This window comes from Mustela nivalis (assembly GCF_964662115.1).
Source record: "Mustela nivalis genome assembly, chromosome: 14".
Lineage (NCBI taxonomy): Eukaryota > Metazoa > Chordata > Mammalia > Carnivora > Mustelidae > Mustela > Mustela nivalis.
The window spans coordinates 68,529,434-68,557,229 of NC_139033.1; the positions used below are offsets into that span (position 1 = coordinate 68,529,434).

General features: G+C 44.8%; 1 protein-coding gene and 1 pseudogene across 2 annotated transcripts in view; both read right to left on the reverse strand.

Annotated features, from left to right (window-relative positions):
- The window catches only part of COLEC12 (collectin subfamily member 12), a 202,270-nt gene that overhangs the window by 47,677 nt on the left and 126,797 nt on the right, over positions 1-27,796 (reverse strand). The window lies entirely within an intron of this gene.
- On the reverse strand, positions 11,042-12,977 carry LOC309847884 (eukaryotic initiation factor 4A-II pseudogene; annotated as a pseudogene). Its single transcript has one exon. The product of its transcript is annotated as a eukaryotic initiation factor 4A-II pseudogene (transcript).

Consider the following 27,796-nt stretch of genomic DNA (forward strand, 5'->3'; position numbering starts at 1 on the left):
ATAACAGTAACCAGAGATATCATTTCCAAAAGTATATTTCTGCATGTTGCCCCGAATACTATGATGGAGACTCATTTTCCCATATGCCTTCCCATAGGATGAGTGGTATTTTAAACATACCATTTTAGCAATATAAGCCCTTTAAATATCACCATTATGTTGGTGTAGTTTAATGTCGCTGTATTTAATAATGACTTGGAAATGGCATGTGACTTTATGTCAGAATAATTTCAAATCCATTATCATTAGCGTTTCAATAAAAATCTCTACATGATCAAAGATTTTAAACACCCAAATTGACTTGTTTCAGCTCTTATTGGACCTATAGCAATTCAAACACAACCAACCAGAAAAACTGTGGACTGTCCCTTGATGTCTGTTTCAGCAGTATGCTTGAGCTAGTTCCTACTGGCTTACAAGAACCAACTGTTACATTTGTAGGAATTTGGGGAGCTGGTTGTCAAATTGTTGGAAACCTAAAATCAGTTCCGGAGAGAGTATTTATACCATGGAAATGGGCGACCACCACATACTGTGATCCTGCCCCCATCCACACTGTTTTACAATGCCCCTGGCTGTAATGCTCTATAACCTATAGCAGAAAATAGAGGTAATTTTATGATTAAAATGCTCAGTATATAATATTTTTGGATATCATATGTATATAGAAAACAGATACTGACCCTTACTTAAATTATCATAGTGATTTGAATAACAATTAGGAAACTAAAAAAAAAGGACATTTTTGATGAGAGGAGGTAAATTTTGACTGCTCACTATTCAATTTTTTGAAAAACATTCTAGCCTAAGTGGTAAACCACTATCACTTCCACAAGCGACTCCAGAAACTAACCTATAAAAAGGGAACTTTCCGTCACACTGATTAGAAACACAGAAGACAGAGACTGTGGACATTTTAATGTGAAAATCACATTGTAAGGAATATCGAGAGATACCTTACTTTCCTATGTACATTTTACTAATAGCGTCTCACAGGAGCAACAGCACATAAAGGACTGATCTCCTATAATTGTGCTCAATAACTTTTGATGGGTAAGTCGTGAGGATTAAGCCACAGCGAAAGTTCCCCCCTTTCAGTTTATAATTTTACGCATGGTGCCCTTCTTCGGTGAAAAGAGTTCTTCAGCTGTGTTTAATGCAATATGATGAGAGAAACAGCAAAGAACAATGACTCCAATTTAATTTTCAGGGTTTAACCAATCTCTCTGTTGTTCTGAGCTACAAACTCAAGGGGAGGGGGTTCACTCCATCTGTTCCATGATTTAGAGCAGTGGTTCTCAAACTCTGGGGTGTATCAGACTTGTCAGAACACAGCCTTTCTACCTCAAGAAAGGCATCTGGGAAGGTGCCTAAGAATCTGGATTTCTAACAAGTTCCCAGGGCATGCGGACATTGCTGCTCTGGCCGCCATGCTTGAGAACAGTACTTCTCAAACTGCAAAGTGCTTACAGAACACACTGTGAAATGCAAATTTCTGATTTAGTAGGTCTGAGGCAGAAGCTAAGATTCTGCATTTCTCCCAAGGTCCAGAAGATGCCTAATTAGAGAAACACATTTTGAAGAGCTAAAGCTTATTGAGAAGATGGTCATGCTGGATCAAACTTTGGTTAGCCAGCCCTCTGAAGGTAAAGCTGTAAAATCTGACTCAAACAGACCCAGAGTAAATCAAGTTCTCTGGATTGGTTTTCCCATTTCTTTTACTCTATTTCCTTTCCGTCCCCCTTTAACTGCCCTTTGGATGTCTCAGCACCACCTCCCTATCCAATACCACCCCCACCAAACCAGAACTCCAACTTCCACCCTAAATACTACCATTATCCCAATCCCCCACTCCAAGACACCTTCGAGTTTTCTCTTATATTCTTTAATTCACTCAGTTGCCAGGCCCTGCTAATCTTCCCGAGAGACATTTTTATCACAGTCATCTCCTCCGTAGGTTAATCTGGTACTGTCTATGCTCTACCAGATTCTGAGCCAGGTGCTTTCCATACGGCATCTTTATTCACGAGCACCCTTCAAGGAGTCATGGCAGTGACAGCTGCAATGATATCCCACAGACACCATAGGCAGGATTCAAACTTGGATCTGACTGACTTTAAGCACCATGCTCTCTCCACTCTGCTATGGTGACTCTCTCTGGTTGTCCCTTCCTTTCTACTTCACTACCATGGTCCTCAGTGAGAACTTTTCATCTCAGTGGGAGCTTCGTCTTCCACTTCCACTGGAATCTAGCCTCACCCTGTACTCAGACACTGCTATCCTCATGACAGTGCCAAAGAGAAAAAAACAAAACACTTTAACAACTCCTCCTTAAATAATGAACACACACACACACACACACACACACCCATCAGCTCTTAGACTCTCTATAATCCGGCAGCTTAAAATGAAACAAAGACTCCTTACGTCAGTCAGAGCTAAACTATTTTTGGAACTGGGATTGGGGGGAAGTATAAGTAGACCCACAAACATGCCACATCTCCTGTCCAGAACCCAGAAACTTGCTTTGATGACAACGGTAAGCACAGAAGGATGATAGACACAGCGACATTAGACTGAACTCCCTTGGAAAAGACTGGCTGACACTTTTGTGGTTGATGTGGGGGCGGGGGGGGTTACCTTCCTTTTGGATTTTAGGACGGTAGGTGGGTGAATTATTTATGTCTCTCTAGGGCGATTTCTTGCATTCCATTAGAAGAGCCTCAGAAGATTTGGTCACAGGGGAGGTTAGGGTAGATAAGAGAATCTCGGGTGAGAAAGCTGCTTGGAGGTCATCTGGTCAAGTGTCATTGTGTTATTGATGGGGAAAGTGAGGTCAGTGAGGCAAAGCAAATCCCAAGCCACGCGTCTGCCCTCTCAGGGTGAAGGTCCTTCCCTTCCGCTCTGCCGTGTGTGCTGCTATTGGGTTTGCCGCTGGACCTCCTGGGCATGTGGTCTTCATGCAGATTGCTCGAGGACAGTTGCACTGGTTCATATTCTGAAGAGCAGGGTCACTTCCTCGCGATGTGCCTTTCTCGCTGCTGACTGTATCAAGCATTTAATCAATATCAGATGGCACCGCCTGGCCTTCCTTTCCACTCGACACACGTTCTGTGTCTTGTTTCTTCTCTCCCCAGAGACTTATTTTTAATAAGAATTCTGTTTTATCTTTCCCTCTCTGCCCTCCGCTGGGAGGACATCTGGCCAAACATACAGATGCCTACTACAAAGAGACCCTGCTGGCTCACGAAGCTGGGGGACCCCCTCCTCCGTGAACCTAGATGGTCACAAAAAAACATTCGAGAGAGATATCCCCCTGTTCCCCGCCTTTGTACTGTTTGTTTTCTCAGCATTACTTTCCAGAGACTGGGGGCTTTGTTCCTGTGGGCTGGGGTGGGGTGGTGGGAAGGGCAAGGGAATCAACCTGCAGGCTGCTGTGGATAAGACATTCCCGCGCAGGAAGTGAAGCAGCCTTGCCCCTTACCGGGAGAATTCATGTATCAAAAAACCTGGCCCGAATAGCACATTTGCAATTCAGCACGCCACAGACAGAACGCGCCTGAAGGATCCCTGCTTCTGCATTGGTTATCCCTCTCAAACGCTCTCCCGTTGAACTTGAGTCTTGGCTCATGTTTTAAATGTATTTTCTAGTGTCCAAGTATTTATTATGCAAAAAGAAAAAGAAAAAAGGAAAAAGAAAGTCTGGGGGCCCAGTGAAATCAGAATCACTCTGGTTAACTCCTTGGGTATTCCACGGAAGTTCAGAATAGGCTGACAATTCGGTCCCCAGGGCTCAAACTACGGGTTCCTCGGGTTGCCCTGTTTCCAATAACACATGTTTAGAGTAAGAAGAGTGGGGGCCGGGTGGGGCCACCGATCAGGGGGCAGCGGTTAGCTGGTTGGAGAGAATAATTGAAATACTGTAAGAATGACAGTGCAAAGGGCCAGAAGAATTCAACAGCAGAGAATTCCTTTCTGCTGTGGTTCTCCATAAAAAGCCCTCCCAAGTGCTGCGGTCCAGGCTCCAATCCAGTCTGTTTTTCCAATCTTTTTGGAGAACAAAAGTGTCTCTTTCCTTCACCATCGTATTTTTCGGCCATCACCGAAGGATCGCTTGTCTTTTGATATGGACTCATGCTGATCTGTCCCCTTTCCTGTCAGGGGAAGCCTGGCACGGTGGGCAAGTGTGGGACACTCCTGGTCTGGCTGAATTATCACAAATGTCTACAGAGCTCAGTGGTGTTGCCGTAAAGATCATATTACTGGAGAGAAGCTTCAAAAAGCTGGTGGGTTGCAAAATCCAGAAAACCACAGGTTTTGATCTGAGATTTGCAGTGACCTTTTCATGTGGTTTTTTTATAGTTATTAATCTATTGCCTGGTGGCATATATTCTCATAAGCCCACGAGAATGATTTGGCTCTAACAGTAAAACTGATGATTCAAATAAATTCCTATAATTAAAATGCCCTTAAAGGCAACAACATAGTAAGAGTTAACAACCTGGTTAGTTATTTGGATGTTATGTAATATCACTAGAACAAAAGTTAAATACATAAAATACTTTAACCCACAAATAATTAATTTTTCCTTATTATAAAGGCCATTTGCTAAATGACAGAATATGGATTTAGTTAGCAACAATTTTTTTTTTTTATTAATCAGCAATTTAGTTGCCCAAATATTAATCTCAGCCGTGGACACCTCATTAGGCCAAGTTTCCTAAACGATGTGGAGAAGTATGAAAACAGAAGCAGGACAAGACCCAGGAATGAAATAACCTTCTGCACAAAATAAATGAAGCCTCATTGCATCCCTGTATTCATAAAAGTGTCCTCAAACCAGAAAAATTATTTGGAAGAGAGTTTTAGGAGTCTGAAATCTTCAGCCCTCATTCTGAGCTTATATTAATCACTTGCACAGTCAACAAGGGTATAGTTTTTTTTCATTAAAACATTGGGAGGGATACAAACCATAAGTGACTCTTAATCTCACAAAACAAACTGAGGGTTGCTGGGGGGAGGGGGTTTGGGAGAAGGGGGTGGGATTATGGACATTGGGGAGGGTATGTGCTTGGGTGAGTGCTGTGAAGTGTGTAAACCTGGTGATTCACAGACCTGTACCCCTGGGGATAAAAATATATGTTTATAAAAAATAAAAAATTAATAAAAAAAACACATTTATACGTGGCAGTCAGTTCTGGTTTGATATTTAATGTTTAAAGAAGAGTATGTAGTATTTGTTTACAATTTATCATTTATACCCTGCCTACTGAAAAGAATTATAGGCAAAAGCCAGGTACAATGAGCCGCTCAGAATATACATACAGAGTCTCCCAGAATATATAGTGTCTCAACAGAACACCATGATTTTTGGTTTTTATAAGAAGAAATCCTTTATTATATGAACTGTACACAAATGCTTTGAATTCTGAGGGAAGGAATCCTTGGTCCTCGGGGAGCTCAAGCGTCTCATCTCCAGCAGTGGTCTCTCCTCGCTGGCCCCCTTCCTCTTGGCTCTGTTCCTACTCATTTTATTCTAGGGACACAGCGTGAACTGTCAACAATCCTGATGATATATTTCAGCAGCTCTGACTGCTTCATTATCTGGTACTACCAAACAATGTCCTTCTGTGATTAGGCACCGAGTCTTTTAATGGAAAGGACTTACGAAAATGCAGCCCCAGCTTGGGCCATCAGAGTCTGTTGTATAACTGAGCTGGACACGGACACTGCGCAGGTATCTGAGAAAGGCCACTGGACGTTTGCTTAGTGGGTGAGAGTCTGCCGCGGATGCAAGGGGAACTGCTGGGGATGGCTGCTGGTCCTGAGGCCCTGAGAGGTGCCAGGCATCTTCTCCTGGTTACTTACAATGCCTTCAACGATTCTGCAAAGTAGGAAAGCTGGCCCTAACTTTGGGAAGGTGCCCGTGAAAGAGGTTGACTCTCCAAGCCAGTAAGTGTCGGAGCTGTAAGATGAACTTGGGGGGTTATCACATGCTGCTTCTCCAAGCTTACTGACTTCCAGAAATGGAAAGCAAAACAAAGCAAGATTAAGGATGCCTAACAATGAGTGCTGTGAAGTGTGTAAACCTGGCGTACAGACCTGTACCCCTGGGGATAAAAATATGTGTTTATAAAAAATAAAAAATTAAAAAAAAAAGGATACCTAACAAGATAAACCATAGAAAGCTGACAGGTTAGGCTTCTAGAAGTATTCTGTCAAAATAAAGGGGTGCAGAAACACCTTTTCAAACATGGATAGAAGATGCCTTTCTCAGAAATGAGCAGTAAAATTCAGTCTCCAGTAAGTTAACTATTACAGGCCTGGGGCTTCTACAGGCTGTAATTTCTGACTATTCTGTGGTGACATACTGAGCAGCAAGTTAATTCCACACTAAATAAATGCTCATTATCTCTGTTAGAGGTCAGGATTGTCTTGGAGGTTGGCTGGTAAGGTCTCTTAGCCCTTTAGGAGAATCATCCCCCAATGGCGATGGAATTTTTGGAATGGGGTAGGCTGGGAAGAGAAGATAGTTTTATAATTTCAAGGCAAACTGTGAGACATGCAGGGGGCTTGCATGGTTTAAGTCCAAAACCAAAACAAGTTTGTTGTTCCTACTGAGGATTCTTCCGAGCTTCTAATACGTGATATAGTAGCCACAAAAGCCAGTGTCCAATGGCTCATTCATCTGTGGATGGTGGTCCTTACCTCCAGAAGTTGGGTGAGATAAGACAGTGGAAAGAAGGCAATGAAAGAAGGATTTATTAAATGGCGATTAAAAACATTAATTTATCTCTAGCCTCTTATACCCCCTCAAACAAAAAATTCTGCCTGGAGTACACTGGCAAAAACCTCTTACAAACACCAGCTTAAGCCCATGTTTCAGAAAACCATGGTCATTCTCCACTGCCACAGTAAGGTCCAGGTGGTGGCTCACAGCAGATTCCAAGATGCACAGCAGCTGGCATCCTCTAACTACGCAGGTTCAAAGAACCTCAGCACTAGGAAGAAAATCGGCTGTCATCTTGGCCAACATCCATCTTACAGTGAGGAAACTACAGTCCAGTGAACTTCACGGTCTTCCCCGCTCACACATGAGCCAGGCCTGGCTTTCGGCTTCCCGGTTCCTGATTCTCCTCTGGAAATCTAATTTAGTTCCTGAACCCTGCCCACTTTACCATGCTTCTTTCTTGGTCCATCCCATTATTCATGTATTCAAGAAATAAGTATGGAGGGGTGCCTGGATGGCTCAGTTGGTTAAGTGTCTGCCTTCAGCTCAAGTTCTGGTCCCAGGGTTTTGGAATTAAGTCCCGCATGGGGCTCCCTACTTGGAAGGGAGTCTGCTTTTCTCTCTCCCTTTGCTGCTCCCTCTGCCAAAAACAAATAAATTTTTTTAAAAAAGGAAAGAAATAAATATGGAGCACCTGTTATGTACAAAGCACTCGGTATAACGTTGAGCAAAACGGACAATAATCTTGGTCCCTGTGGAACTTACACTCCAGTAGGAGGCTATGGTAGAGTACCAGGAGGTGATAAAACACTTTGGAGAACAATAAAGCCAGAAATAGGCAAAGAGCATGTGGGAGGGGTGGTGGATAGCAGTTTTAAAACAGTGGTCGGAGGAGGCTTCAGAGAGTAAATCAGAAGCAAAAGCTTGGGGGAGTGTGGGAAAGAGCCCCAGGACACCCGCGCGGAGCTCACACTGCACCCTCCAAAGGTCTGCTTAGTCGTTCCCCAGGTCTTGAGATTTGCCCTCCTTCTCCCCACAACAGTTTTCCTCCCCATGAAATGACTTCTTTTGAAACCTTCGCTCACCCATCTCCTCCTCAATGAATCCTGTCCTAACATCAGCCTCGTCCCAAGCCCAGCTGCGCCTGAACCCTTTAGTACCTGTGTGATTCACACCGGATAAATCTAGGTATGTGTGTGAGTGTGCGTGCGCGCGTGTGAGCATGTGTGTGTGTGTTTTTAAAGGCTGTCTGCATGGCCACTGCATTGCAGTGGTGTGGGAATTTTATTTCTCTGCACTATTGCTTTTGCATTTCTCTAAACACACCAGGGAGTTCTCTAGAGCTCTACATGTCAAGCAGTTTAACGAGTCCATGACTGCAGTGACATAGATCCCAGCAGGGGGAATCACAGGCTCTGTCACTCCCTCAGCGACCGTGTCGCACACACGTTGGAAGCAGCATACCTCCACCAGCTCTCGGATGCCTGGAACTCACGACCTTCCTTCCCACCTTTAGGTCCAGCTTTCTAGGTGACGAGGGACATGCCCATCTGTCTTGTTGTCCGGGGGTAGGCGTCCTGGGAGAGCATTCAGCTCTGAGGCCCGACAGTCAAAATGCAGACACTCGCCGGGAACCCCTGCCCTCCCAAATGATCAGGTACCCACCGCCTGAAGGGAAGAGTTTTCTGTTCACCTCAGGACGTGGGGAGTGTAATAGGGTTTACTATCCCCGGGAACGCAAGGCATTCTTTAGACCCTGACCCAGCCCACAGCGAACTCCAAGATCTAAAGCAGGAGGACAGCATTTCTACACTTTCTGTCCTTTAGCACTTGTAAAACTAAATCCGACAGGGCCAAGATGACAAATGTAAACCCACAATTCAACACCTGCCTTGAATGCTCCTGCTTTAAAAAGTGTTCTTTTGGGGGCAGCTGAGGAGCTAATACCAGGATGAGGGGAACCCTGCTGAGCTGGCGGTAAGGGGGCAAGTCGCAGTTAATGATAGTGTGTTCGCTGTTTATCACCGAAACAGTGTTGGGACATGTGGAAATTATGTGTGGGGCAGGTGCTGGCAGAAAGAGGAGACTAATCTACCTCTCTCACATACCTACTTGGTCTCTTTAAACCAACAGAACTAGTGTTTTGATGGGGAAAAAAGGGCCTCCATGTAAATGAAAATATCAATCAGCCTGACAGACATTCCTCATTCCTTTGTGAATAGGTGTTTTTTACTTTCTTCAAGCGAAGACTATAGTTGAGGACACTTAAATTAAGGGAAAAGGGAGCCAAGACGGAGCAACAGATTTTACTGTCGGTCTTTTAAAGTAATTATCTGCTCTGCACTGAATGTAGCCTCAGTTCTCAACTGTGATGAGAAATGGGTCAATCAGCTTGAAATGACCCACATGAGGAAAGGCTGGCAAATAAATAATGAGGGAAGCAGGAGGGGTCTATTTTAGGGACAATGGCCCAGCAGGGAGAGGAGTGAGGTCCCCAGGTTCCGTGAAGAGCCCCCTGTTCACCAGCTTCTTATTCATACTTGTTATTAAGTCTGGACAAAAGACGGAGAGAGCAAGAAATGTTTCCATGGGGCAGGCAGCTACGGTTGTGGAGGCCAAAGGAATATATAAATGGAAACCTGATACACAACAAGAAGGCATGTGACCGAATTATAATGGAATAGAAAGTAAATGGGAAAAGGTATGCTTATTAAAATTTTCCATGACTTCGTAAAAAATTCATAGAGGACAGAGTTAAATTTAGAAAATGATCTAAAACTGAAATAACTAGATAAAAATGGTTAAATGCACATATTTGTATAGACACACATACCCGCAAACAAAGTGATTTCCTTGACAGTGAGAGAGGTTTAAAAAATAGATTTCTAAGTCACGACTCAAATTCACAGTTTCCCAGATTCCTCAGGGATGTGCTGGGACCAAGTGATGCCGACGAGTAAGAACCAAGTGTTTGTATCTCTTCGCAACTCCATGGTCAGTGACTTTCCATTGGCAGCTTGGAACTGGTCATGCCAGGAGTATTTACACCAAAGAAATCAGCACATGCTACAAAAATCAGGGCTTTTGCCTCCTGGAGGCCCACCTCTCAACCTGTTGCAACTGACCCACCCCATTTAAACAAATCAAACAGCTCCATCCATATGGTGTAATCGCAAGAGAAGTTCAGGGTTACTGGACAGGGTGAAGGCTATGCTGGACCTTTGTCATTCCTTTTCTCTCCCTCAGGGTTACAGAGATCATATGGGCATTCTTAATAGTGCTATTTGTGCACATTAGATGTTTTGGAATTCAAAAGTTCCAGGGACACTTAATATACTTCAAATTCACATCTCTGTGGGGTGTGATCATCTTAGATTCCTGGTGAAACTGACAACGTTCGGGGCTCAGGTCCCATGTGTCTGTTAACGTCATACCACGGATATAGGTTTGACTTAACTCTGACCAATCACCCTGGAAGTGAATTTCCCTCTTGCTTGGGGGATGATGTACAGAGGACTGGCCTGATCTGTTACCTGCATGAAGTTAGTATGGCAAAGTTACGAACACAGATGAATCAGCCTAAGGACAGGCAGTGGTGGAGAACACACGCAGATTCAGAGGAAGGAATCACCATGGAGGAAGGGATTTCAAGTGAGAAGCCTCAGTCTGGAAGATATTCTCTTTACCTCCTACATTCATGCAGGGATTAAAACTCCAGCTGCCAGACAGAAAAAATTCAAGAGTCCAAAGGAGTACAAGACCTTGGTACATTCATGAAATGTATAAATTTCTGACAGCAGCAACCAGACCTGGAGACAGAAACGGGAAAACATCAGAAATATACCAGCGGAGTTGCCAACAGTGGAGGCAAAATACCTTTTGAACTTGACCTCTTGTAGCAGAAAACTGCACAGTCTGGTCCAGGCCACATTAGCTCTGGTCTATTATTCAGTGGAGATAAGAGATGCAGAAGATAAATACACAATTCCACCAATATGAACTTCTTAGTTGATATAATCACTTAATTCTATTTCATGCTCAAAGAAATGTATCTTATTGCTAAATGGCCAAACAGCTTCTAATTCGATCTGTAAACTGGGGAAACAGGTGGAAAGAAAAGGCTTAGGACAAGCTCTTAACAATGCTGCTCAGCCCACACCTAGATCAGGGTTTTCTCCTTTACCCCAGTAAATATGGAATTTGAAACCTGTATCAGAACCACCCAGTCAGGAGTCATTCATGTATTTCATTTCTAATTTGTAGCATATATTCGTTTACATTAATTTCTCCTAAGCTGTGTGAGTTCATTGCTTTTTCTTTTCTTTTTTTTTTTTTTAAAGTGAATATACAATTTATTTAACATTCAAACTTCATTAAGACATGTGCAATATGGCAATTTTACTGGGGGTTTAACCCTACCTAGGATATGATTGCTTGCTGGGGCTTAGCAACAGGGTCCAGTTCACACTTAAGCACTAATTAAATACTTTATTGAATAAATACAATACCAAACAAAATGCATTCAAATGCTTTCTAAAAAAAAAATCAATTTTAAAGGCCTTCCTATTCAGGCTAATGACAAAACACAATAAAGGCAGATATGCTAGTTTAACATAATTGGCTGATTTTATACAGCACTTATATCTTTTAGTCCACAAGTATATTATTAAATGATAGAGAACATCTAATACAACCATTTCTACAGAACTAGGAAATAAATTTCTAAGAAAGAAAGATTTTACAGACCCCATCTTTAATACCCAACCCCAACAGTCTAACTCTAAAGAGGATAAAGCCAATGCCTCTCCTCACAAGAGCTCACGACTAACGTCGCTTTGCTATCAAAATCTGTATTTCTGATCCGTTATGAGCATTGAGACAAGATTCAAATATTCCCAAAGAAAGAAGCACAATGCACGTTGTGATCGCCTATTCAGCAACAGCGAGCACTGCATTCAAAACTATCTCATCCCAGGAATTAAATAAGGTCAGCCACATTCATTGGCATTTCCTCCACTGTAGTATTGTAGAAAGTCTCAATGTCACGAAGAATCCTCTTGTCTTCTTCAGTAACAAAGTTTATAGCCACACCTTTCCTCCCAAATCGACCCCCTCTGCCAATTCTGTGAATATAGTTTTCACGATTGGTAGGTAGATCATAGTTTATAACCAATGACACTTGTTGCACATCAATCCCACGAGCCAACAAGTCAGTAGTGATCAAAACACGGCTTGACCCTGATCTGAATTCCCTCATGATAACATCTCTTTCCTTCTGGTCCATGTCACCGTGCAGAGCAGAAACTGTGAAGTCCCTGGCATGCATTTTCTCAGTGAGCCAGTCCACCTTGCGCCTTGTATTGAGAAAAATAACAGCCTGAGTAATCGTGTCTCGTACAAGTCACAAAGAGTATCCAACTTCCATTCCTCTCTTTCAACATTAATGTAGAACTGTTTGATTCCTTCAAGGGTCAATTCTTCCTTTTTCACCAGAATTCGAATTGGATCTCTCATAAATTTTTTGGTCACTTCCAAAACATCAGTTGGCATTGTGGCAGAAAGCAACACAACCTGAATACTTGTATTTAATTTTTGGAAAATCTCATAGATTTGATCCTTAAACCCTCGGCTCAACATTTCATCTGCTTCATCCAAAACAAACATTTTGATCCATTTTGGAGAAAGGTATCTTCTGTTTAACATATCAAATACTCTCCCTGGTGTACCAACAACAATGTGTGGTGCTTCAGCCTGCAGTTTTTGCATTTCGTTCCGAACATTGGTTCCACCAATGCAGGCATGACAGGTTGCTCCCATATAGTCGCCAAGGGCCAAAATTACCTTTTGGATCTGTTGAGCCAGTTCTCTGGTGGGGGCCAATACTAGTGCTTGGGTCTCCTTGAACTCAATCTCCAACTGTTGCAGGATGGAAATAGCAAATGTGGCTGTCTTGCCAGTACCTGACTGAGCTTGAGCAATCACATCATACCCTTTAATACAAGGAATAATAGCTCTCTGTTGAATAGCTGAAGGCTTCTCAAAACCATAAGCATAGATGCCCCGAAGAAGAGACTCCTTTAAATTCATATCGTCAAAGTTATCAACAATCTCATTCCAGTTGCTCTCGATGACACCATCGGGGTCCATTCCCTCTGGGCCTCCATGTTCTCTGTTATAATCCGCGGAGCCACCAGACATGATCCGAAGAACCACTCAGCGCCCGACTGGAAAGACCGCGGTACCGCGCCACCCATTTTTTATAGGCTCGCGGCCGGAACCCGTTTTCCGCGGAGGAATTTTCTCGTCGCTCTTCCGCCATCCACCAAATTGTGATCCTGGGGTCCTTACCTCAGAAAATATCCGTAGTACATTGTGCCCAGCGAGGAAAAACCGTGCAGTGTCCTTTGCAAAATTGCCTCTGGAGTAACCAACTCTGTTCTCCCTATGCTGCCTCTGGTCTTTCCTCGTTCTGTTTTTAAAATAAAACTAATAATTTTTGCGTGTGCGGAATGCCCGATAAAATCATTGTGAACTTGTTCAAAGGGTTAACAGCTAAGGAGTGATTTTCCTTGTAACGCAGGAATTTAAATGGACGCTTCCGGCAGATAGCTCCATGCCCCTTTGGGACTAGATAGATTGTGATTCTGATCTATACTGCTCATTATTTTCCAAAAGGCTTTGAACTTTAATTGCTTAATACCTAATGCATGTTGGTTTAATGGAAATTGAGAGCAATACAACCCTTGCTGCTTAAATAAAACTAAACGATTCTTTAAGACCCAGAGGTTTTCAACTGTAGCCCTGACCCAGGCCTGGGTTAGGCCCAATGCATTTAGTCACTTAACTTGAAAACACTACCCACACTGCAATATATTACCAGGGAAGCATTTTTTCATTAATTCAGATGGCCACCTAAGGGCTGCTAACTGGAAAAGTTGCTATAATTTTCTGTATCTGTATATGATAGTTGATTCTAAATACATGCTTTTTCAAGAAATTATTATTGTGCCAGGAACTCTGACATAAACTGACACCAAGATGACAAAGTAGACATAGGTCTCAGTTTAGGGATACTGCTCCTTATCCATCTCCCTATAATAATGTTCAAATACAGATATAACACCAGATATTTTCTGAGAATGAAGGTCAAAGATCCTTATTGTCACATCTAAAACCTACTAAAACCCTCCTGGGGTGGGAGAAACCAAGCGAAATCTGCTTTTTATTTTCTTAAAATAGCTTGTGGTTCCTTCCAGTTAAGAAGTACTTGTCTTTTTCTTTCTTTTTTTTTTTTTTTTTAAGATTTTGTTTATTTGAGAGAGCGAGAGCACACGTGCATGTGCATAAGCAGGGGGAGCGGTAAAGGGAAAAGGAGAAGCAGGCTCCCCATGGAGCAGGCTCCATCCCAGGACTCCAGATCATGACCTGAGCCAAAGGCAGATGCTTAACCGACTGAGCCACCCAGGTACCCCAAGAACTGTTTGTCTGGATTGGCTACTTCACAATGGGATGCCAGGCATGGATGCAGCTCAGCAGACCAAGGACACACACCCCTTCTAGAGCAGGGTCTAAGCAGGGCTTTTCCTTCCTGGGCCAGCAAAACTTCCCCAGGAAGTCTTGGAAGTGTTGGAAATGCTCTCATCCTATTGCTGACAGGCGGGCAGTGTGATCTTGCAATTGAGACAGTGCTGTTTCATTCCTCTCACAACATGCATGGCCCTCAAGAGGCACTAAAAAAGAAGGATTTGGTCATTGACAAAGCATCCATTCCTAAATGAGGAATCAAATTAAGTCTGGACTTAATAACCCCAGCTACTACACAATGTTCCTTCCTGCCAGAAAGTAGTTGTGTTATGGCAGCAAAGCTAGTAAAGACAACCGACCACCTGTAAATACAGTCCACCGGTTGCCCTGAAACAATCCGTCACTTTATACAGCACTTAGGGGAGACAACACCTAATAAACAACACCTAGTAAAGCACAGGAACATATACTCCAGTAAAAGGAAAAATCCCACTTACAACTGTGGTTATGACAGTGCTTATAAAATTAGAAGCACTAATTTACTAGGGTATACAGAGCCCCCAATGACTATATGATTGTAGATTTACTCAATTCTATCTATAGGACTAAGACCGAGAAGTAAATCTTCTCGGCTTTGAGCTTGGTGGGAAGATCCGACAATTTCCACACTTGCTCACTGCCTAGACGGACATCACGAGTGGCACAAACCACCTGTGAGAAATGTTCACTCCAGTGGGGCCAGGAGAGTCAGGGCCTCAGGAAGGGCTCTTTCTTTCAAAGGCTTCAGCTATACAGGCCTCAGGGAAAAGAAATACCTACCCCCATTTTTTTTTCTTTTTCTTTTCTTTTTCAGGAGAGCAAAGATTTGTGATTATCTAGAAATAACATAAGAAAGGGGAGAGCTGTGGCAACAGGGAAAGGAAAATAAGCCACAACAGGCCTTGGGAAAGACACCATAAGGAAGGCTGCCACCACTGAGTGCTCTGTGGCCCAGCCACCTGGGAGACTCTGAGGGGGAAGGTCTGTGCCTCACGCCCTGGGACACAAAGATGACAGAGATCATTTCTGTTGATAATGAACAGTGGGTTCTCGAGAGTAAAGAGAAAACAAACTAGTGCGTGAAACAAGTAGTGTAACATTACTTGGGACATCAAGGGCACAACGAAGCAAGTCTGTTAGGTAAAGAAAGGAACACCAGTCTCGATCCTGCTGTTACAGCGTGGGGACTTTCTCCCAAATGGCCAGTACCAAGGCTTGAGATCTAGCAGCATACCTGTCCTCAGAGCAGGGCGAGACGTCGGCTTCCACGCAGCTCCCTCCCGCCCCACCCCACTGACCCATGGCCACATGGCCTCAGGTGGCCCCCAACCTGGGACCCAAACATGGTGGCTCAGCACAGACGCCAGACGCCACCCATCTGGGGTGCTATGTCGAGACAACGAAGGTATTCTCTCTTGGTAGATGCAACTCAGAGTCCTGCCTCAACCTCAATGCCTCTCCCTCCTCCTTCCCTCGTGAAACAACGAAATTGAAGAGACCAAACCGACTTGGCTTATTTTTCCTGCACTATCCCATTTCGAGTAAGTCAAGCACCATGGTTCTGAGTCCCTGTGCCCCTGCTGGGAGGGGTGTTCATGCAGAAGTGGGTATAAAACAGTTTCCCAGCTGCATCATTCTGGAGGGTGCACCCGACACCGGGTGAGGCAAGGGTGTACCTCAAGCCACTTTCTGCCAAGGAGACATGGAAATGTACTGATTGCTCACACAGAGGAGATCCAGGTTTTGGTCTGATCTTTTAGCAAACAGGTTAAACCTCCTCCCAGAGGACAGCTCAGTAGCAAAAGATACTGAATGCCTCTGAGAGGCTGGTATCGTTAAAATAATTGGACAAGGAGGCCGTCAGACTGAGGTGGCTCACTCGTCCTGGTGGCCCACAGGAGCAAACCAAAACCTAAGTCTGTAAATGCCTCTAGGTTACAGAATCGACATCTAAGGACAGCCAGCCACACAACAGGCAACAACTAGCCGAAGCATTAGCTAATCAATTGATGTCCTTTCCTTGCTGCTGGGCACCTTCTCCACAGAAGTCTCTCCCCTGGCTCCTGTCGTTGGAGCGTTTCTAACTACTGCTGATTTGTCGCTGTCCTGATTTGAATAGATGTCTGCTTCAGCCCTCAAAAAAATTTTTTTAAAAGATTGTATTTATTTATTTGACACACACAGAGAGATGACAAGTAGGCAGAGAGGCAGGCAGAGAGAGAGAGGAGGAAGGAGGCTCCCTGCTGAGCAGAGAGCGCAACAACAGACTCGATCCCAGGACCCCGAGATCATGACCTGAGCCGAAGGCAGAGGCTCAACCCCCTGAGCCACCCAGGTGCCCCAGTCCTCAAAATTCTTAATATGCCCCAGTTTATCTTCTAACAGTATATAGTCAGGTTAGAGAGGAACAGAGGCTAGGGCTCCCCTGTGGGCAGGACAAAAACTGAAATGTTGCCCGTGCTGGCGGACAGAAACACAGACTGAACCTGTAGCAAGTATCCTTGTCATAGTTCTCCTCTTAAAATTTTCATCTTGATAAACAATGTGAAATTTCTATGCAACTGAAGAACAAAATACACAGACTTCTGTTTCATAATTTGTATAGCGGATCTTCTCTACTTCTAAAATATAAGCTTATTGCATTTGATCATGTTTCTATCATATTTGATCATAGCCCTAACTTCTTCCCCACCACAGTGATAAACGGGGGAGGGGGGGCCTGCGGACGCTTCTGACCCTGATGTGAGAGGCAGACATCGCTTCGGTCAGTTGACACTAAACAGCGGGGGAAGGGGCAGTGGGGACATATGGAAGCAGATTCAGACAGGACCAGAACTATTTCCTTAGCCGCAATGATGAAGGGTTTTTTACCAGTTCCTTTAGTGAGGAAGAACTGGAATCTGATATCAAAACCCACTGTATGTCCTTTATAGTTTATTGTATATAATTACGTACCATAAACTGTGCGGGCTTTGCATTCCAGGGCGTGGGATCAGTCATTCTCAACAAATCCTTTTGTTGACTTCTCTAAGTCCTGGCTAGGAACCCCTGGAGGGCTTCTCTGAGCTGGGCCCCATGGACTAATGTGTCCCCAGGATGCACTGAATCCCACCTTCAGGTACTCTGCAGATGCACACCCTGCGTCTGGAACCCAAACGTGTCTGCAGGTGCCAGCATGGCTTCAGAAACGTCTCTTTCCAGCACCGACTGTTGCAAAGTCACTAGGCTTCCCTGTTAAGTTGTTCTCTTTGTTCGCCTCTGCAGCTGGGACCTCATCCTGTATGTGAGCCCTGTTCCACGAAGGACCAGGGGGGATGGTGGGGGAAGGGTTCTTCCAAACACTTAAGGCCTAGGTTGTTGTTTTAAACGATTTGGCTCATGAGCATGTCTGTAAAGCATTGCTAAAATTGGAGGTGTTTCAAAGGCAATGAGGAGCATATGAGAATAAGTGATCTAATACAGCTGGGGAATTCCTAGCAGTTTAGTCACTGAGCAAAAGGAGGCAAAACAGACCCTGTGTGACAGCACACCTGATGCCCTCAAAAATACATTCCATGTCTTCTAAGAGACTACGACTTCTCTTTCTATTTTGGAAACCCTACAAGTAACGTTTGTTAAATAGAGATATTACAGATTCTTAATATTAGGAAGCTAGGCCCCTTCTTCAAAATGTGTACATTGTCCCCTGGTTGCATATAGGTTAATGCACTAGCATATCCAAGGTTGCAGATATGGCTTGCAGTTGTGATGAAGCCATTCTAGGAAGAAGCAGCTAGAAAGTCATGACCTCTCCCCAGAAAAAAGCACTCAGACATATATTTGGACTTTACTTCAGGAGGTCTCTGGGCTCTAGAAGCTCAGAATCTGTATTGCCTAGCCACTCACAGGAATATCAGGATATCATAATCCTCTCCCAAAGGAATTTACAGGGGCTAGTGAGTTCTTGGTCACAGAGGGAGCAAGTCCATTGACAAACATCTCCTTTGTCATCCTTGCGTTCCATTGGTTGCCCTGGTTGCCTGGCCAAGGTAATATTTATCTGTGAGTCCCTGGGCCAATAACTAATGCAAATGGAACACACATCACGAATCACAAGTGTAGACCACAGGCGTCTATGCAGCAACTTTAGTAGCATCCTCAAGACAATCCAATGCGGAGAGGCAGCAAAGGATGGAATCATCCAGAAGGGAGGAGGCTGGACGCAGATACAGGGGAAGCTGGGGAAAGTTCATCTGTTGTTAAAATCAATAAGGACGATGTTGACAGTGGAGGCCCAGATGTCTTGTTAAGTAATGTCCCAGTTAAACAGTCTCAAAAAGTTGGCAAATATCCTTGTGGGAACCAACAGCAGGGGCAGCAGCTGTAGTGAATGCTTTCTACACATCTGCTTCAACTTGATCATGCCCCTCGTCTACTCAAGCTCTTCTGGTAGCTTCTCTTCTCACCGAGACACGGCGCTGAGGCCCATGAAGCCCCATCCAGTCCACCCTCCCCTGACCTCTCGGACCCATCTGCTCTGCCCTCTGCTCCTTCAGCTCCAGCCACACTGGTCTCTTCACCGCGCCCTGGATACACCAGACACGCTGCTAGAGGGCCTTCACACCTGCCTTTTCCTCTGTCTAGGACTCTCTTTCTCCTGGATATCCTCATAGCTTCCCGCGCCTTCCCCCACGCCACCATTTTCTGAAAAAGCATTTACTCAAATACCGTCTTGTCAGAGAGGCTCTCCCTGATCATTCTTTTGAAAATGACAACACTACTCTCCTCCACTTCCCAACCCTGTTTCGTTTCTCTCCATGGCACTAAGCACCATTTATCACATTATTTATTTTACTTCTCTTCTGTCTTTCCTCAAAAAGAACGTAGGTTTCACAAGGGCAGAGATCTCTGTCAGTTGCCACTCGCCACTGTATCCCCAGGGGCTAGAACATGGCCGGCCTGGTGCCCAGCCCACGGGGCTGTTGAGAAGATTAAATGAGTTACTACATGGAAGACACCTCACACCACAGAGCATGTGATAGGAATTAAAGAAAGGTTGGCTATTATTCTGAATTCTGTTTTAAACTTCACGACAACCTAATGAGTAGTTACTACCATGCCATTTTACAGATCAGGAGACTGAAGTTCAGAATAACTCCCCTGAGGTGACATCTTAGTAGTTGGCGGAACCAGGATTCAGACCCAGATCTGACATTCAGTTCTGTGCACTCATTCCCCTCTCTCTGCTTTCTAAGTCCTGGGATAGCAGAGGGGGCAGAGATCCATTCGTTCCGGAACAAGCCCAATCCCTCAGAAGGCTCCAACCCCAGGGTTTTGGGGGGCAGGGAATAGAGATTCCAGGATCCAGAGACCTTAGTGCTACGTGAATCTGAAATGGCATGTGGCATTCTGTTTACTTCCTCACTTCACCAAAAAAATGTAATCGAGCCTGCCAATTAAAAAATGTTTTCATGACCCCAGAAAATCCATGTATTGGAGACATTTACTTTAAACAGTCATTCTACCATAACAGGAAAAAGAGGTAGAGCAGAGGCCTTTATTATAACAGCTGCTTTCATACCCCAAACAAGGTTTGGCTGTTTTTGGCAGGTTGTACTGTACTCGTGTTGGCAAGAAGCGGATGGACTGCGTGAGTTTCCTTTCAAAAGATCATTTTGCTTCCTCAGAGAAACCCATGACTGGACTATCTAGTGTGAATTGCAGATGTTTGTTCCTCCTTTGCTCCTCGGTCCCCTCCTGGGGCTTCCAGCCTGCCGAGGCCTAAATGGGGCACGAGCCTGTAGAGCAGAAAGAGTGTGGGCTTTGGAATGGTGAAGGTCTTGGTTAGAATCCAGTGTTTCCTTTCTTAGCAGTGCAGCTCTCGGAGACGTGGTGTCCCCAGCCACAGGGCTGTATGAGGACTAAGTAGGGCAGATGCTCCTCCTAGCTAATTACCAGGTACCCCTGGCAGCGATTATTGCAACGTAGTTATTACTGTGACTTTAGGTGGCTAGAGGCTTGAGTCCCTATTTCTTCTGAGGGTTCTCCTGAGAGATTCCATTGTACAAAATGCACACAGCAGAGGAAGTAAAATCCAACTCCTTTCCGGGGGGCTTTTTAGAGTCGCTCTTTAGAGTGACTTATTTGCATCCCCACTTCAAACCTACAAGGTGGGCGAGAAATGACACAAGGATAGATATCAGGACCTCCCCTGACCCCCCACAAGGATCACTGCTCTTGACTTCCAAAAGGGGAGGAAGAGGCAGAGATAGAAGGGGACCTGATGATCCTGATGATGGCCTGGAGGGTAGGGCTTCACTGGATTTTAAACTGGAAATCATACAGGAAGTAAAGGGCTCCTGGCTCCCAGAACCAGGGCTGTGCTGGGCTGTGCCTCTTGCGACACCGGAGTACACAGCACACAGCCGAAACCATTTCAATGCTAATGGCTTCCAGATGGCAGGAGAGCAACCAGCACACGATGCACTCAGCACAAGTGAGCCCAAGGGATCTGATGCCCATCAGTCCTGCTCGTGGCCCAAACTCATAAGAACCCATGTGAGTCAGAACTGGACCCCCAGCAAACTTGGAAGCCCTAGCTGGACAGCACCCGCTGCCGTATCCCAGTAAGTTACAGACTCCTGTGTTCCACAGAGTATCAGTCAGCACAGAAGCCACCTCCCTCCAACCTCCAGGAATGCCTGCTCCCCAGCATCCAAGTCTGAGACCCGAACACAGCATAGGTCTTGCTGCGCAAAGGAAATGAGCTTCGCCAAGTATTTGGGAGATGTGTGCTGGGCTGGGTTTTTGGACCCACGCTGGAGAGGAGGGAATCTTTGGCTACTGCTGGCAGTTTTGAAGACCTATTTTTGACTTCAAAGGCCTTTAATCCTCTGTCTATTCAGAGCCTGAACTTGGAGCATTTGCCTTTCAAAGAAAGACGGGGGAAGCCAGTGAGCAGCACTGGGAACTTCCAGCCCTGAGCCCCCCCTGAGCTGGGCACATTTAAGTCCTTCTCCTGAGTTCCAGCCTGGCAATGAGTGGGGTTGGGAAAAAGTAGGTGGGGGGTGGCTATGCTCCTTCCCCACTGAGATGGCGGTGGGCGGGGGTGGGGGGGGTGGGGAGGGGAGTTTAATTCATATGTCAAAAAATCCCATAGTCTAGTACCTGTTCAACCAGCAGGAAAGACCCTGTACAATTTCAGCCTCAACCCTGTATCTAGGGGAGATAGTCCACATATTTAATCAGTGCTCTGGCATGGGCACTGATCAGTCAGAAGGGATATACCATGGTGCTCCCCCTGCTGAACGCCAGCCCTGCCTACGTCCTGACAGAGACGTTTTAAAAATACCACGGCAATTACTTGTGGGTGGAATATCCCGGAGCAGCCCACACACTTTCCACTGTTGACACAGAGCTCTCACTGCCTGGAGCCTTTCCTGGAGGGCACCCCGCTCCATGGAAGCCTGGCCACACAGTGCTGATGGGACATTAGAAGATGAACTCCATGCCCCAGCTGTGAATGAAAAACAAGTTCTGTTACAAAAGTAGGCAGATGAATGGCTATTTTAAGTTGTTTCACTGTTTTGGGAAAATGGCTCCAAGGACAGGTGCCAGGGCTTGAAGAATATTCTTCCATTCCTGTCAAACTGTGTAAAAACCCTAAGAGTACCGCTTTGCGAACCCAAAGACTATGCAGCCACCACAGATCCTTCAGCAGAAGACCAACATGGAGTCCTGAAGGGCATGGCTCGGGAGGGAGAAAGAATGAAGCAAAGAGCACCCAGTCCCCACCCTCCAGAAACTTACAATCCAAGTTTTTGCAATTTTTGTCATAGTTTTAGATAACTAGCTCCTTCCACGTAGCAGCCGGTACTGCTCTCTGTGGGGAAATTCTGAGTGCCGTATTTTGTTTTGTCCTTTCAAGACTCTTCCGACACGGTGTGTTTCTTCCCAGTTTATTCTCCCTTCTCGTCTCACTCCTAGAATGCTACCTCTCAGTTCTCACCTTTCTTTTCCTTCTTCCCCCATAGCCAGCTCTCTGCAGCAGACCCTTTGATTCTTAGCAGTTCCATGTCCTTCTTCTGGTTCTTTCTTTCCGACAGTGCCTTCCAGAACCTTCCCTCAGGACTGCCTGGAAGAACTCTGAGTGCCCCTGACTGAGGAGGGAGTGGGGCAAGGTGGAAATGTGCAGGATGGTTTCCACCACCATGCCCACATCAGCCCAGAGCTGCCCAGACTAGTCATTCTTTTTCACAACATAGATCCTCACTGGGAGAAAAAGTTAGAACATGCAACCCAAAAATTTTGGAAAAGGAAAAAAAAAAAAAAAAAGAAAAAAAAGGGGGTTGGAATTGGAGAGGAAAAGGAAGAAATGAAAGGAATAAAGAGCAGAAGAGAAAGACTCAACTTCAGAGTGATCACATTGAACTCAGGTCAAAGTTCAAAATACTAAAACTGTTTCTAATGTTCCACTAAGTAGCAACCTCTCAGTGCCTCTGACAAGTGATTTAAGAGAAGTGGTCTGTTCCCAAGGGGGCCCATGAATCTCCATGCATGATGGTTCGATCAAGAGAGTCTGGAGTCCCACAGTTGGGAAGGTGGCAAAGCAAAGGTCAGAAGGACAAGAGAGGAGTTCATTCATCAACCCTGACAGGCGGGCATGCCCAGGATGGCGCAAAGGACAGGAGCCATCTGGTAGCTTTGCTTGCAAGACCAGATTAAGAAAGTACCAGCCCAGAAACCACAAAGGAGAAGACGAAGCTGTATTTCCGGAAGAAAAAGCAAAGATTTCTACCCAAAGCTGAGGTAAGAGCTTTATTTATTTTTTTTCCAATGATGAAGAAAGAATCCTACTTCCCTCTGATTTGAATTATTTTTAGCATACATGCCTCAGCTTTGATGCCCAACACGTCTGGCCATGTCTCTCTTCCCCTGCCTGAAATTTTTCAGTAGCTTCCCAGTGCCTAGAGTATAAAATACAACCTCCACTGCATGGCTCCTAAAGGCCTGCATGAAGGGACCTCCGCCCAACGCTTCCTGTCTTCTTCCTGCATTCTTAGCTCAGACTTCAGAGGACTCGGGCCTTCCAGAATACACTAACACCGTCTCCTGCTTTTCCCTCTGCTTGGAACACCTTCTCCTGTTTGCCTCCCTGCCTGTCTGCCTGCCCAAATTTTGCTCATCCTCTCTAACCCATCTCAAAACTCCAGCTCCTCTGGGAATCCTGACTTCTACAGGGTTCCCTCTCCTGGCACTTGAATGCCATCCCATTCCATTAATTATCTTTTACTGTAATCCAGACTAGAACTGTACCTTCCATCTTCTTGCAACCAGTGCCTCGCACACAGCAATTTCCCCAGATGTGTTCAGACTACTCAGATGATCATTTGTTTGCATTCTATATGTATACATCTCTCTCTCTCTCACACACACACACACAGAGACACACACACACAATGTCATCACCTTATCACCTCCTGGGTCTCTAGGATTGTGGGATCTAGGTTAGGACACTGGTTAGAAGTTAGGGCCCCAAGGTTGAGATGGACGTGAAGAAAGAGTGAGTCATACATCAGAAATCAAGTTAGAAGCCTAGAAATGAATGGCTTCAAGTGCTTAGATGTTTCACATCCACAGGCCTCAGCTTTCCACTCAGGCAGAATATATGTATGTTTGCAGAGAGAGGGTGGCTAGAGCAAAGTGAATGAGAGCAGAGCGAGGGGTACAGGGTCTTGTGCAGAGTCCCCCTCCTGGTCCCTTTCCAGGCTTCTAGGCAGTGGTTCCAGCCCCTGGCTAGTGGTTCCATACAAAGAGTCATATATTATTTCCACCCATTTAAATTCATTTTTAATTAGCCCTTTCCCAAAGAACCACAAAATGTCCAAGGTGCTGAGGTAAGCAGTTGAGACGTTTATAAGTGTCAAAGCCAGTGAAGCCAGACTCAGAGAAAGGCAGGTAAATGCAAGGGACCCCTTGCATTCCAAAACATGTGCAGAAAAGTGCAGAAGTCAGTATTTATGGATGGAGGAATTTTTGAAATAGTCTATTGCACGGAGACATAATTCTGCTCCAAGACCTCAATTTTCACTAAGTCTGGCATGGAACGGACAAGCAAAGAACCATCTAGATACTTGAACTCAAAAGTTCTGTAGTTCTGAAATTTGGTCTAGTTTGTGTTCCACTAAAATTGTTTGCCTCTCATCAGAAAAATAATTTCTGGATTAGCAAATGTCAAGAATGAGCATGTTAAACAAGCATACCAGGTCTGTGATCTTCTAGAGATCTTAAAAAAAAAAAAAAAAAAAAAAAAAAAAAAAAAAAAACTAAACAAAAAACAAAAAACAAACCAAAAACAACAACAACAACAAAAAAAAAACAAGGCAAAAAGCCACTGCCACCCCAGGGGAGATAGGAGCTTTGCTAGGAATTAGCAATACACTGCTATAATAATCTGTAACATGCTCATGCTGGAGTTGGGAGTAGTGTAGTCACAATACAACCAGGTAGGCAGCAGGTTAAACAGGCGTTGCAGATAGCCAGAAGATGAAATATTATTTCGAGGGCAAAATGTATCTTTAAAATGATCAAACATCTGCTTTACAAATCACCCTTCCTGTTCCAAATTAGGAACCACCTGTATAAATCACTCAGACACACTGATGAAAAATAAATCCCCCTTTTCTTTCTACTTTTCATGCACAGAGTCAGGGATATAGGATCAATTAGTTTCTCCAGGGTATGGTCTGTTGTACTACTTTACATAGCACGTTGCTCGAAGGCAGGTAGAATGTCTCCTAAGCATTCTGCATTCCATCACAGTGGAGCAGGTTTTCCTAACTTAGCCAATGCATGCTGTGCACAAACAGGACTCAGAGAGACTGAAAGCCTGCAACTCTGGGGGGAACCCAACACAGTGAAATTCAACATCCTTAGCAGGATGGTGTAGGGGGGAAAGGCATGACACACATTTCCATCCTGACACCCCACTTATTAGTGCTTTGCCCTTCTAAGCACCAGCTTCCTCATCTATAACATGGCCATCCTTATGTGCACATCACAGAATTTTTGGACAGATTAAGTGAAACCATGCATTTACAATGATTATGGTCAATGTGGTACATATTGGGTGAAAACATCACAGTTGCTTCTTCTTCTTTCCTTGTAAAATGCAACTACCTTTTTAGGGTGTCTGTTTGCCCACAGAGGGCACACTTTTTCTCCATGTAGCATGTTCTACAAGCCAGTCCCCACATAAGAAGTCTATGGTTTTCTAGTACCGCCTGTGGGAAAGTCCAGCTAATTCTGGAGTCCACGACTGAGAAACTCATTGTGGCGGCACACCTAAGCCACATCCTCTGACCTTGCCTTTATCAGTAAAAGTGATTTTTTAATTAAAAATAAAAAAAAAAAGATTGTCAAAATATAAGATGGGGGTAATGACTGAGGAGGTAACATGAGGAGGAGAATACTAGGAGTCTTTTTTTTTTTAAGATTTTATTTATTTATTTGACAGAGAGAGAGAGAGATCACAAGTAGACAGAGAAACAGGCAGAGGGAAGGGGAGAAGCAGGCTCCCCGCTGAGCAGAGAGGCCAACGCGGGGCTCGATAACCCAGAACCCTTAGATCATGACCTGAGCCGAAGGCAGAGGCTTAACCCACTGAGCCACCCAGGCACCCCGACTAGGAGTCTTTTTTAGGTGAACAGCAAATTCACAATTTGCGAGTGCTCTCCTGCAGCGAATGTGAAGAATACAGTGCGGCAGAGGCAGAGAGAGGGAGAGAGGGGCGGTATCTCAGGAGGGGGACGATGCACCCCCGCCTCCCGACTCCCTAGATGTCTTGTCATAACATCCAGAGAGAAAAAATATCTGCTAGAAACACGATAAAACGTGAAACAGAAACACCATGAGCTCACCTAGCTCAGCTGTGAAACTTAAGTTATGATTATACTGGTTTTGTATCAACGTAAAATAATTCAAGATGAAAGCCTAAAAGCCAAATAAGAAGTACTAGTTCCAGCGTAAGGAGAGACCTGCCAGTCCGACAAAAGGTTGCAGCTTCTCCTCCACCCTAACCACCCTCCCCATTCCTTCTCTACACTCAAACCATGCAGCCAGCAATGCCTCTGACTGGTAAAAACGAGAAATAGCGGTACTCAGCCTCCATTGCCTTTGACGTACCCCAGAAGCCTGGACAAATCGTGACCCCAGGTCAGTGAAGTCCAGGGGACTCCAACATGTAGCCAAGGTTGAGAACAACTGCTCCAGAAGGCTGGTCCCCCTTCAACCCAGGGGATGGTACCAGAGAGACTTGGGAGCCTGCTCAAAGGGCAGTGACCAGGATAGTGACATAAGGACAACTGGCAAGGGACATGGAGATGAAGAGAGGACACTCAGGGAGGTATAATCAACACTTAAAATACCTGAAGCCCTGTCAAGTGTCAGAGGAAATTGTTTTGCTCTCCCTGCATGGCTACTAAAGGATGGGAACTAGAGGGGAACAGGTTTCAGCTCCATCTCAGGAAGAACTTTCTTAAGAGAACTCTTTAAAGACAAGGAGACCTTGAGGGAACTCACAACCTACAGCCGAACGCGTGCAAGCACAGACCCCACTGGCGGGAGGCCCCACTGGGCAGAGATCCATCCATAAGGAGGAATCAGGCACTGGGTGGGGAATTGGACTGAACCCTTCTCAGGTCGGTTCCGCTCTGCGATTCCTGGGGCTCGATGCGAGTGATGGACGAAACTGCAAACTTTCCCCAACAAAGAAAACATGTTTGTTCTAACTCAGGAAAACAAATGCATCATAAACCTTGCCAAACAGAGAAACAAGAGTGGGCTGGGATGGCAGAATAAAGGCATGACGACTGGTAAAGGCATGACGACCGAAATGCTCCAAAGTTCTTTCCACAATATCGTACAGTTCATTAGAACAATTCAAAATGCAGCAGTGAAAGGCTGCTATGCTGCATGGCCTCGCCGGCCGCTCTCCGGGAGCTATCTGCTGATTTAAGAAGGCAGACACTCTGGAGGAGCCCCCTGCTGTTTATATGGTTGTCCAAGTTAATTATCCCTATATTTGCAGATGAAGTGAATGGTAATCTGTTTATCTAGGTCAAATATTTGGAGCTGCCTCTGTCCCTTGATAGTTGTACAAAAATACATAGTGTTGTCCTCTTGGGCATTATAAGAAAAGATCAGGTTAAAAAAATAGCATCCACTTCTTTATAGGTTTAACACAGTAAGCCCCTATTTGTGAAGTAGCCTAATTAGACCTAACTCTAAACAATGAATTTATAATGGGATTAAAAAAAAAAGAAGAAGAAAGAAAGAAAGAAAGAAAGAAAGACAGACAGACATTTTGGATTCATGCCATATTTTTGTCTTGAGTTTATGGATGTTTCCCATAGAGATAATGAAAAACTGACCTCTGGCCTCTGTAACCATTCCTAAGAGTAGTAACTTCCACTGCATAAGGAAAAATAAATGCACGGCACTACCACAGACAGCTGATAAGGTGCT